This window comes from Notolabrus celidotus, chromosome 3 (assembly GCF_009762535.1).
Source record: "Notolabrus celidotus isolate fNotCel1 chromosome 3, fNotCel1.pri, whole genome shotgun sequence".
Classification (NCBI taxonomy): Eukaryota; Metazoa; Chordata; class Actinopteri; order Labriformes; family Labridae; genus Notolabrus; species Notolabrus celidotus.
In genome coordinates this window covers 7,609,139-7,623,022 of record NC_048274.1, presented here as the reverse complement: position 1 = coordinate 7,623,022, position 13,884 = coordinate 7,609,139, and positions in this window count along the sequence as shown.

Below are 13,884 nucleotides of genomic sequence, written 5' to 3'. Positions count from 1 at the left end.
CGGTGAGGAAAAACTTCCTTTTAACGGGCAGAAACCTTAAGCAGAACCAGACTCATGTTAGACAGCCATCTGCCTCGACCGAGTTAGGTCTGGAAAGAGGGATAGACGAGAATAAGAGACAGAGGGAGCGGTGATGGTGATGAGACGAGTAGTACTAGCTGTTGCCGCTGGAGTCCAGCCGGTCCGTATCAGCTGGAGTCTGGAACGTCCACAGCAGCAGGATGTCTACGGCAGCTCAGAGGAACCTATGTGGCAATGAAGCTCAGGGACCCCAGAAAGGTCTATGGTTAGTTACTTTCAATAGGACAGGTAGAGTTAAAGTAAGTGATGAGGGGGTTGGGGGGCAGGGGGTGAGATAGGATCCCTGACTCTGTGGTGGTGGTCACTGCATGGGCTGGCTCAAAATTACTTCAAAACACCACTGTCTGTGAACAGTTAGTTGCTGCATCCACAAATGCAGGTTAAAACTGTACCATTCAAAGAGGAAACCATATATAAAAATATATATGATGGACTGAGGGGAAGTGGAAAACTGTCCTGCGGTCTGATGAATCAAAATCTGACAGTCTTTTTGGAAATAATGGACGCTGTGTCCTCCGCTCTAAAGAGGAGAATGACCACCCGGCTTGTTATCAGCTCACAATTCAAAGCCAGCAATTCTGATGGTATGAGGATCATACGAGTCCATGGCATGGGTAGCTTACACCTCTGTGAAGGCTCAACTGGTTTCAAAACAGATGGGTGACAGAAAACATCGATACTACGTCCATTTATTAAGTCTATGGTACTGACTTGTCACCCATTTAAATCCTTTGCTGCATCATGATACACACAAAAAAAAGAAGAAGAAGTTGACCCTTGAACTGTTGAGCAGCTGAAACCCTATATCAGGCATGAATGGAACAACATCTCACTTTAAACTCCAGAAACTGGTCTCCTTAGTTCCCCAACGTTTCCTCGTTATCAAAAGAAGAGGTGATGCAACATTATTGTAAACATGTTCCCGTCCTAACTGTTTTAAAACTTTGAAAGATTAAACCTTAAAGCTAGGGTTGATAGCCATGGAAAACTTGCATGAATTTGAATGTAGCATTTTCTCAGGACTCCGTCTAACCCAAAAACTGTATCTAAATCTGAATACCAACCCCAGCTTTAAGGTTAAGCAAGGTTAACGTCTTCTCCTGATTGGTTCACACATCTCATGCTTTCAAATGTAATATTTTCTGGTTTCTTTATTACGGTCTGTTTTTATTACACTGTGGAATTATTTTATAACACCTTTAAATCACAACATTTTTCTTGCAATATTCATTTTTTAATTTAAAGTCCACTTATTCTGAGCAAATAAAATGAAAATGTATTATGAAGTATTTCATTTTATTTCATCTCTTCCGATATTGCTAACAGTGTGTGGTCCTCGTCGAGCACCATCATTACTCCATATTGTTCCAATCACAAATAAAACTGCGAGCTTCGTGTGATCCAAAATCCAAGAGTGTCCTCATGTTCCTCTGTGTTTACTACTTGTATTAGTAGATGCTCCGTGTTGTCTCTTCATGATTGGTCGCATGTTTTTGTTGTGAAGCTGTTATTGAATGTTGTCTGTTCTGGATGAAAGGCAGACCTGGAAACATTTAATAACTGCACAGGCAGGAATCAGAGTGGAGGGAAGACAAATTTAAGGACTTCTCCCTCTGAATGCAGGCTGTATCTTTTTTTAAACACAGTTCTTCTTTGCACCCTTTTTTAAAAACCGGGGCTCTTTGTTATGTGGATTGTACGTCTAAACATTTTGAGATTAAGAGAAGGCCAGTATCAGCAACAAGCAATTATCAGTGCACTCAGTCAGCGTGAGTAGATGTGAGAGAATGAACACATTAATCATTGTTATCATGACTGCTACTAGAATCAGTCCACTACAGTATGTGGGCTGCATTAATGTGGGTGGGAGTGTGCATGCATGTGTGAAAAGAGCTGCACAATGTATTAAATGGCCAGGTCCAGGGAAGAAGAGGTGCATTGTGGTAGGTGTGCATTAACAGGTTACACTGTTTTCACTAAACTGAGTTTGGAAAAAGAGAGGGATAAAGGAAAGAGAGCGAACTCGTGCAGGGTGGACTTACCATGAAAAATAAAACAGTTGAATACTTCAGCATAATGATGATGTTGCAAGAGAGAACAGGTTGGACAAAACTGTGCAGGAATATACCCAAGCTCAAGATCTCAGAGCTCTGATCCAGAAGCAGGAGACAACAGGAATGGGATCAGTATATACCAGAAAGAGTTAAGGAGAGGCCTGAGGCTGTACTTAAAAGAGGAACCAAGATGTTGTCTGAAGTCATTCCAAACAGGAAGCCTGCTTTGATATGTGATGCTCACAGGGTTCTTTATTTTGTTAACATCTGTCTTCAGGATTTACTAATCAAAATCTTAATCTTGCAAAAATAGGTGTGTGTGATGTTTTAGTGGGTCAACTGGGAGGGTCTTGTCGACAGTTCTCTGACTGTTTATTTCCACATAAACAAGTTTAAATGAGTCTCATGTATCATTTCAACCTCCTCTGATCATATCTATTATAACTGCATTACAGTAAGACATCATACATCATGCTATCTGTCTCAACAGTATCATCTCTCTCTCTTCATCTCCCCCTATCCTTCTCTCCAACACGGTCTCAGCAGACGTCTGTTTGTTAAAGGAAGTGTGTCCTTGCCACCGTAACTTGCTAAATGTGTATGGGAGGTCGAACCTATCATGCACTTCATCTTCGTTGTCATTTACCAGTCAGGGTCTTGGAGGCAGACACCCTCTCTACTTTTAAGAGTAGGCTTCAACCTTTCCTTTCTGATGAAGCTTATAGTTAGAGCTGGATCAGGCTTGGACCAGCTCTTAGTTATGCTGCTATAGGCTTAGACTACCGGGGGAACTGACACACATTGGGATACTGTCTCTCCCTCTCTCTCCTCTCTCTGCCTGTCTCTTACTTTAACTCTTCCTGTCCCCTTAAAGTTACTAACCATGGACCTTTCTGGAGTCCCTGAGCTCCCTTGTCCCGAACGTTCCTCTGGATCTCTGCCGTAGACGGCCTGCTGCTGTGGACATGCCAAACTCCAGCTGCTACAACTACTACTATCCACAGCAGATGTGTGTCTAACATGAGTCTGGTTTTGCTCAAGGTTGCTGCCTGTTACAGTGAGGACTCTAGTCGAAAAAATGAAAATCAGTTTAAGCAAATGCACGAGTCATCCTTTGTTCCAACTTACCTTATAAAACAATCAAGGCCCAGTCGCTCTTTTTCAGTTCAGCTTAAAGAAATGGGAACACAAACAATTAAGAAGCTGCCACTTTTATGCTAATATCTGTTGGAGTCACACCACCGCCTTGATAATCATTGCAAATCACACTTTCAAGAGCACGCCTAAGCATTTCTGACCACGTACTGCTTACTCACAGGTCATGTTTGCACATACTTCAAAGTGCTGCAGTCTGTAGCATCTCTTGAGTTTTAGCCTGCATACATTATAACCGCTATCATCTAATAAAAATAACGAGGGACAGTGACTCAGTTATGGAAACACTAACACAGTCATTGTGCAGTGCATTTTAATTAACTTTTTAATGTGGAACCATTAAGAGGGAACTATCATAAAGGATGAGATAACATTAGTCTTAGAAAAAAGTGACAGTTAATGAGTATTTTACTTTAACAGTGATCAAAATCAAACATTGAACACTGTTCTCTCAGTTTGTGGACATAGAGAGAAAGAGAAAGTATCGTTTTTTAAAAAGTGTGTCTTTATGTTGAGCAATAAAGCTCTATTGCCGCGTGACTCAGCACATACGCATGGGAAACTGCAGTCTGTATGTTCCTAACAGACACACCGACCTTCATCCTTAAAAGCATGATAGTTATTCCATCTGAGCCATGACAACCATAACAACTTATATATAATGGTGAGGATATTTCCTCTTGCTTTAGAACCTTCATCATAAACTTTACCTAAAGATCTGTGTTTTATGTCCACGTCTAACCAAACTTTATCCAAAGCTGTGCAACTTCATAATTTAAACGACCCACAGTGATTTGCGATGTAACTGAAAAATAACCAGATAAATAATGTCTTCCTGCCAGTCTTTCTAAACAACATATTTTGTCATCTTGTTTGCGAGACGCCTTGAAAGAGTAGACGATCCTTTTGAACTCAGCCACTGAAAAAATGAGCAACAATTACAGCAGCTGCAACTGCACAAACAACCCAACAGAAGTCGACTACAACGATATAACTAATGTAAATATTATTCATCTTACACCCAGGAACTGATCTTAAACAGGACTTATTTTTAAAGTAGAAAATCTCACATGTCACAGTCTGGACATCAAATCCGAACAGAAACATGATTTGTGTAAATTAAGCCTCATTTGGAAGAAGTTTGAAATGTGATTCTAATCTGATTTCATCGCTCATGTCTCGATCTGGATGCTCAGGGTGCTCAATAGGAATTTCAAAGTGTCTTTTTGCGTCATTCAGTCTGCAACACAACAACAGCAACATCAAAATCAGAGTGATGCAAGTGCAGCAGAGCCGCTGCAGCAGAAAGGTCTTCCTGTTCATGAGTTTGTCTGCTGGAAGAGAGGAGGAAGAGTTCTACAATGATTCAGAGCTAATCAATCAATCAATCAATCTTTATTTATATAGCATCAAATCACAACATTACCTTAAGACGCTTTCCAAACAGAGCAGATCTAGACCGTACCCTATGTTCTATTATTAACAAAGACCCAACATCAAGACAGGATAAGATCCAGTCCCATCTTACAAACAGGACTCAGTCTGATCCCATCTTAATCCACCATGTTACCGAGTTACAGTGGCAAGGACAAACTTTCTTTAACAGGCAGAAACCGCCAGCAGGACCAGACTCATGCTAGACATACATCTGCTGAGACAGAGTTGGAGAGAGGGACGGAGGGAGATGAAGAGAGAGAGAAATTATAGTGGTGAGATGGATAATAGTAGTTGTAGCAGCTAGTTAGTAACTTTAATGGGACAGGAAGAGTTCAATTAAGTGACAGGCAAACAGAAGAGAGAGAGTGTGCAAGTGTGTTAGTTCCCCTAGCACTTTAAGCCTAGCAGCATAACTGAGAGCTGGCCCAAGCCTGAGCCAGCTCTAACTATAAGCTTCATCCAAAAGGAAAGTTTGAAGCCTACTCTTAAAAGTAGAGAGGGTGTCTGCCTCCTGGACCGTGACTGGTAGATGATTCCAAAGCAAAGGTGCCTGATAACTGAAGGCTGGAACTCCCATACTACTTTTAGAGACTTTCTGTACGATGAGCAGGCCTGCATGTTGGGGGCATAGTGTTCTGGAGGCTAGAGATAATAGGGCACTATGAGCTCTTAAGAACTTCGTAGGTAAGAAGAAGGATTTTAAATTATGTTCTAGATTTTATGGGGTGGCAGTGCAGAGAAGTTAACATGGGAGAGATGTGCTCTCTCTTCCTAGTCCTAGTCCGTACTCAAGCTGCAGCTTGAAGGTGAAATGAATGATTGCTATTTCTTAAGTGTCTATGTCTGAAAGTGTTTCCCCTCCAGCAACCATGCAAATACTTATTGATGGTTAGAGACATAAATCCAGTCTGATACCTACTGTGGACATTCAGTCTTAGAGATCATATTTTCTTCTTATCTGAACAATGCTCAAGTGTCTGCTTTGAAACCGCTCTACAGAGGGAAAACACTCATTCAAATTGCTCCTTTTGATACTTGAAAGATTTTAAATCAAACACAAAACCTCCCTCACAAATCACTTTTGATGTTTCATTCAAGTCAACATGATTATAAAAAATCAAAAAGAGTTTGAATGTTTGAAGGAACATTTTATTCACTCAACTTCTCATACAGCATGACAGAACCAGGAAAACCCAGTCAACACAAACTACCGAGAATAACAATGTAGATCAGTAGATCAAATTGCTAGGTATACCCCACACGTCTGAAAAACAAGACGCATCAGAGCACTTTCAGTATGCAAATGTATGCAGATTAAGATGAAGCAAAGCTTTGGGCTGGAGCTGTCACGCCAAATCTATCAATGATCCAGATTCTGTAAAACCTCTGGGAACGAGGAAACTCATCGCTGAATCTGTCATTTAAATTCTTAAATATATGATTTGAGAGCCAAACCTTCCCTGCATGTGAGACCTTTAGAAGAAGAGGATGGAGAAGATGGAGAAGAAGGAGGAGAAGACAGGGAAAGTAGTGTGCTGTTCCTAGAAAGATGATTGCATTAAAGTCAATCATTGACACATATTTTATATAGCGTGTCTCACAGCTTAAGCTGGTTTATCTTGCGGCTCAGATGGCAGAAGCCCCTCACGGCCTGGGATAGTATTTCAGCATTTATTGTGTCATTAAAATGTATCCGCTGAGGGGAAGGTCACTCTTTTTTTTTAAATCCTCCAGGACAGGTAATAAAAATCTAACTTAAGGAGGGTTTATTAAAGATGAATGTATTCACAACTCCCACAGGTACCACAAAGTTTTTATAAAGCAGACCACTCTGTCATCTTTTATTCATTACAAATAACAACAAACAGCTGTAGGGCTTAATAGCTCTTAAAAAACCCAGAAACAGTTTACAATAAAAACTTTGTTTAACCAAAATGTGGGAATCTGTTCATTTATTTGCTCCCATCTAGAGCAGTGTTAATTTTGGCAGCTATTTTAGATTTAGTCTTAGGGCCCGATCTACTTAAGGTTTGCGTGTATAAAAACACGTGTAAACTTGATAGCGCGCGCAAAGCTGACGTACTAACCGGGAGCACCGAGGATTGCGTCTGTCAAATGAGCAAAATAGCACTCGCAAATCATTTAGCGTGTTTGCCTTCATGAATATGCAGAATACATGTAGATCATCAGAACGCGCAAAATACTGGGAGGAGGTGATGCAAATGTAATCATTTAGCACACGCAATGTGATCTATCAAACCTGAAGCAGATAGCGCGCGCTGTATTTGCGTCTATATTTAGCACGTTTGAAAGGCAGGTGCAAACTGGCACAGCGTTACGCACACATGGCTGCGGTCACTGTAAAGCTCATCATAACATCGCTTTACAACATGCCCGCAAAAGCTGGGCTTACAAGCATTACTTAATGTTTTAGTCAATCAAACCAAGATAACAAAATAATAATAATAAAACAACACAAATTCAAAGCAGTTCAGCACCACGGATAGCGACCGCATCATTCTGACACCCACTTTAACTTTTTCAACTAATGAGAGCACAGTAGGTCACTGTATCAACAGATATAAAGTTTAGTAAATTTGGCACAGCGGCCCACATCTTCACATACAAACAAAAAATCAATATGAAGTACTCGACCTACTCACCACTGATTGGACGAGCCTTAAGCTCCGCGGACTTGTCCACGATGCGCTGTATGTCCATTTTCTTTGATCTGTCATTCTCAATAAATAACACGACATGTCCACTCAGTCTATTCTGTCCCATTGTGCTCATCAAGGGGTTTTTAGTTAGTTTTAACGTGAATGAGCGCTCACTGAGCTGCGCCAGGCAGCTCTGCGTAACTCCTCATCTCGTGCTTGCAGCAGTGTGTTGGGGCGTATTGACTCAAACATGTTCTCAGTTCCATTTAAGCTGATGAATCTTTGGGACAGTTGCTGGATGATGATATCAGGCATTGAAAACGTTCACCCAAAAGTTGCTCCCTGGGACAGTGAGGCGACTGTCTTCATCCAAGTGACGCCTAACTTTTCTAGAGCAAGAGTGGCAGACTAAGCCTCATCAAATCGCTCTCTTAACTCCATCAGAACACTGATTGCGTTTTGGAGTGGAGTAGATGCGTTTATTTCATCGGCAGATCTTCTGTTTTTTCTCACATCATTCACCTTTTCACAGATGGCCTCCCAAATTGCGTTTCTAACGCTGAGATGTCTCTGCTGGAGTTCACCGATGTGTTTATTTCCCTCCTCAACTAAAACCTCCAACTCCATGTCTTCAAACTTCATTTATCGCTTAAGACCACTCTGTTCTCTCAAACTCTACATGGTGACAGCCGATAGCACGCGCAAAATCCTCATTAAAATAGGGCGGTCCGCACCACTTTTGCACTCGTTATCATTTGCGCACGCAGTCTTAGTAGATCACCCGCAACACACCCAGAAATAGCACGTGCAAAATTATTATTTGCACACGCAAATTAGCGCTCGTTATTTGGGATCTTAGTAGATCAGGCCCTTAGTCTTTGGACAAAAATGCCTGTTAGTTTTAGTCACATTTCAGTCTTTTCAGCCCTTTATAGTTTTAGTCTAGTCTTAGTCGACAGAAACTCAAAATGTTTAAGTCTTTGATTTTTGCCGAAACATCTTCACTCTTTAAATAACTAATGTAGTCGATCAGATGTCAGTAACAGGGTTGTACCAAGTGTTAAAATCGTCAACATCTCACTCCTTTAACACTTTTGCTTGTGAAATATCTAAAGTTAAATAACTCAGCCTGTCCCTGCTAAAAAGTCAAAAGAAAACATTCTTGATGTGACCACTGTGACTGTATTTTGATTCTCTTGATTCACAGAAAAATGCCATGAAAGGTCTGTATTGCACATTTACGACGGTCCCTGAATGTACCTGCAGTGACAGGCGCACTGGACAGACAGTCAGTTCACGACACTCTGAAATGAATCTCCATCTTTCAACGAGGAGTTGATTAAAAAACTTACTAAATGTGTCTGATGTATCATCAAACTGGATTAAATCAAGCTGTAGACGCAGAGCTTTTTACAGTAAGGCGGCAAAAACAGCAAACATCAAATAGTAAACAGACATCCCCTGGTTGTGTCTTTGTCAGTAACGCACATCTGGAGCTAAAACTCATTAATGAAAGTGAGACAGATGCATGGAGGCAGGGAGAGCTGGTTCAGAAAGCACACCTGCTGCAGGTAGGTGACCAAGCTAGCACTGCTAATCTTGAAATAATAACTCAGCCTGTCACAGGAATGCATCACTTTTATCTTTAAAGATTAGACGCACAGCATTGGAATAATCGTCGAATAGATGCCAATGAATATCGAATAGAATTTTGGCTTGAAATGCTCATCCCTATTGTTAACTTCTAAATGAACTGCAGACTCCCCTGATGTCAGCTGTGAGGCAGGCTGAGGAGAGGTCTGATAAATTAGATATGTATATATAAGTATGAAATGTCAGTTTGGTCTTTTTTGTTTTACTGTTAGCACACAGCTATGATGGAGGATTAGGGCCACAGTAAGGATACACAAAAAACGTCATGAATTCACAAAAATAAACACTGGAAGTTACAAGTCAAAAATCTATGAGACTATAATGAAATAATTCATAATTACATGCTATGGTTAATCTATGAAAAGCTAATGAACGTGGATTATCTTGTGAAGTTGCTCTCAGGTTAGGATAAACAGCGGTTACAGAAACAGTGCACTCTTCTTCATAACAGACTCAATTTTTTGCACAATCAGCAAATCCTGATACTCATGACAGCGTGGTGATGATGTGCTGAAAGATCGGGCATTCACTTGTTTCTGAAACCTGTGAAGTTTAACTTCATATGACGCTCCATGATCCTTATTTTAGTGCAGGAAGCTGCACCTCTGTTCTTCCCTTTCAAAATAAAATACTGGCTAAACGTAGACTCAAATTATTGAACATTTGACTCTTTTACTCATAAGTTTACACATTTATTGTTTTAATGTTATGCCTTTAATCTCAAAATCCCTTTGTTTTGTATTAGGGGACTCTAATACTCCGTCATACATAGGATTAGCAGGTATTGACGTACGGTCCCAGGTTGGTCCTAAAGATGGCGCTGGGAATGCTGTGTGATGTCATGTGACTTGAATATCACTCGATATAATAACATCCATCAGTGCTTACATGTGTATTAGTGTCTTCTGTATTAATAACGAGGCGTGCAGTCAGTTACTGAGGGGAAGTTTGTGAAGAGAAAACCATGGAGAAGCTTGAAGGAGAGATGTTACGTGTCTGATCAACAAACAACAACTGTTTGCTTGTTATGCAAAAGTGAGGCTGAAGGTCACTTTTGTGTGTTCTCTTTGCTTGAGTCTAATTGGGTTAATTAATCTCGCTTCAGATCTGGAGCATAATAAGATTAAACATTAGCAGTGATAGTGGACTTTCCAGCCCATCAGATTTACACTGCGGTCCCCAGCGATCTGTTTATTTTCAATTAGGTCTGAAAATGAGGAATGTTCTGGCAGAGTGCGGGGGAGGAACAGCACCTCTCTGAAAGTCTGCCACGGCCTGCTGCTCATGTTCACACTCGTCTTCTGTGGCAACTCCTACTTGGTGAGCCTTCCTCCCAAACACACACACACTCACACAGACAAACACACACACGCACACACACACACACACACACACACACAAACACAAATGTATCCATGTTGAAACACGGATTCTTTTTGAGAGCTTCAGAAACTTATTGACAAATGTTTGTCAGGAAACTGTATACACACAGATAAACACAGACCAATATTGTGAATGTTTTCTACTATAGAATAGCAGCCTTTAGATATGCACGACACATGTATGCATAATAAATGTCAGCTTGCTGAATCAGCGTGTATTTGTGGAGAAGAAGGGCAGAGAAAAAAGTAATATACAGTCGACTCCTGAGGTGATACAGGTGAGATGGTACAGTCTCAGGATGTCATCATGAATATTTAACACTTTAATAAAGACCACGATGAAGCTACTCCTGGAAACTGCAGATTATTGGTTGGAAAACACCAGGGGTCTCATTTATAAAGGTTGCTTACGCACAAACCGGGGCCTGAAATTGGCGTACGCCAGTCTTCACGCCAAGTTTTTGATTTATAAAAAACAAACTTGACGTGAAAATGTGACTACCGGTAAGCAAACTCTGACCCAGGCGTACGTACATTTTAGAGGCAGGGGGAAATTGGCGACGCAGTCGGTGAGAGGGAGAACTGAAGTCAGATCATATTTTAATGCCTTTTACACATTTCATTCATTGAATAACACAGACCCGCGTCACCATCATCGCTAAAATCTACATGTTCTATTTGAATGTGTGTGTCTCTGGTGAGTGGTTTCCAATAAGCTGTCATTAAAAGATAAAAGCGTGTCTTAAAGTTCATCAAATATTTAATCAGCTTTGTCTCACCGTCACATTTCTCCAAAATGTAGAGGAAACACACGGGCCGTAACCTAACATGTTCGTCAGAAGGTAAAAACCAAATGTAACCGGCTGATTAGCACTCATGCCCCACAGCTTGGTGGGAACCAATCACCTGCGGTTACCTGGTTGTTGGACCTGGATAAAATTGAGTGACAGAGCTCCCTTCAGTCTCTGCAGAGCTTCCGGGTTGAGAGCAGGTACGAGTTGTTGTGTTTTAAGTGTGTTCAATGTCCGTACATGTGAGTAACTTTCACTTTTATTCCAGGACGGTGTTCCTTTTCGGGTTGGCGGATCTTTGTGCCGGCAACGCATATAGTACGCGGTACGAGCGCTCGGTAGTGCCGTGATAGGGTCGTGGGCGGCAGAAGTACCCTCAACTGGTTTTTGTTCACCTTAATGTGCAGTTAGTGTTGTCCTTCTAACACTGATCTCTAGGATAAGTTGTATGTCTGTTCATGGTTAAATAAATAACGATTATGGTGTTTTAAAACAAACTATTTTTCTGCCTATTAAATAAAGATTGTATATATATTTTTCTAAAACATGCCTTTGTATTCATTTGTGGACTTGCCTGCGTATTGTTAAAGGGTAAACCCTCTGTTAAAGGGTCTGTAACTAAAAATGAGTATATTGTTAAAACTCTTTGGGGGAAAGTCCCAAGGTGGCGTTGTTGGTATTTTATCTTCTAAACCCAGAAATCCCTTTCCAGTCCTAGCTTGGTTACACAAAGTAACATCAGAAGACGTAAATCAGCCGTGGAGCAAAGTGACAGTCATTTTTTCAATGATTCTAACACTGTGCAGAGTCACTGAGTGTACTGTAGTTATACTTTTAATAAAGACTGCTGTATAACGCACAGAGACACGGTGACAGCTGCCTCACACACTGATCACATCTTCCTCACCTGCATGTGTTTACTGTGTTAATGAGAAAAGTGTGGAGTAAAGCCATGCCCGGTTCTCACAGTTATTATCTTACATATCATCATAATCAGTCAAAGTGCAGGCCAAGCTGCCCGTGATGAAACCAACACATTAAAACTTATATTCACGGCTCAAACTTCTGTCAGATAATATCAGAGAGGAGATCTCTTAAGGACATGAGCTCTCTGTAATGTGAAATAAAAAGTCTGTGTCCTGTAAACATGAAACACTGCAGCGAGACCTGTGCGTAATGATGAATGATGGATGCTCTGGCACTGGTGACGGATACATGAATGCTGCATCGACATGGAGTAACTCCATATTTTTATTTGTATTTGTATTTCTTTTGTGTCCCTCCTGTTGTAAGAAACAAACAATTAGTGCTCTCTGACCTCCGCTTCATTCACGAGGATCACGGTTTGTGTGTCAGAAACTTTATTTCCTCCATCTTCCTCTCAGTTGTTGCCGTGATTCACCGTGAGAACCTTTGATCTTCCGGCTCATTTGTATGCATGTTCATTCACAAAGTGCTTTGCATTGACCGTATATGGTTGAATGTGGGTGTGAAAAGGGCAGATTCTACGTGCGCATATCTCCAGGTGGTTTGTGATTTATAAACGTAATGTTGCACAAAGTTTGCGTGCGAACGGTTTTATAGATCAGAATTATTTTTGGCGCTCTTTTGGTAGGGATTCTATGCACTCTTTTATAAATGAGACCCCAGATCATCTTCTGCTCAAAGTGAAATCTGTCGTAAAGTAGACTCATTGTGGAGTAAATTTGGTCAAATTATCAACTTACCATGTTTGCCGCTTCACATGAATTTGATCTGATGTAACACTTGCTGTATTTTGGAATAGATCAAATTAACTCTCCACAAGTCAGATCTTTAAAAAGCACCAATGTTACAATATTTCTGTACACAAACCTAACTTTCACTTCCCTACACTTTGGCTCCTCTCGTTGTGACTTGGACTGATTCACCGCTCACTAACTGGGAAAAGATGATCTACCAGAATCAGTTTCTGGGTAAATTTAAGAGACGAGCCATGAAGTCGCTGAGTTATGTTTCAGTCAATCATAAAATACCAAATGTGTCAAGGTTTCTGTAAAATCTATTTTTGGTTTTAATCTGTCTGTATTACATGAGGTTGCTGCTCTCATGAATGCCAAACTGGAATGTACCAAATCGGCATTGAGGATGGGGGAGGATTAACCAATCTTTATTTATACAGCGCCAAATCCCAACAAATGTTATCCTCAGACTCTTTCTAAACAGAGCAGGTCTAGACCGTGATCTATGGTCTATTATTAACAAAGACCAAACAACAAGACAGGATAAGATCCAGTCCCATCTAACAGGTAGGACTCAGTCTGATCTCATCTGAATACACCATGAGCAGAGCACTTTGCAGCATTTAGCAAGTTACAGTGGCAAGGACAAACTTCTTTTAACAGGCAGAAACTTCCAGCAGACTCATGTTAGACACACATCTGCTGGGACCGTGTTGGAGAGAGGGACTGTGGTAGGACGGATAGTAGTAGTTGTAGCAGCTGGAGTCTGGCACGTCTACAGCAGCAGGCCGTCTACGGCAGAGATCCAGAGGAACCTACGAGACAAGGGATCTCAGTGTCTGGTCCACCTCTGATCCATCACAGCACCGGATCTGATAGGTTTCTATTCTAGTCAATGTGTTAACTTCCACTGGATCCGCTCTTTTGCGTTCCGGCTGCTTCTCAGATTG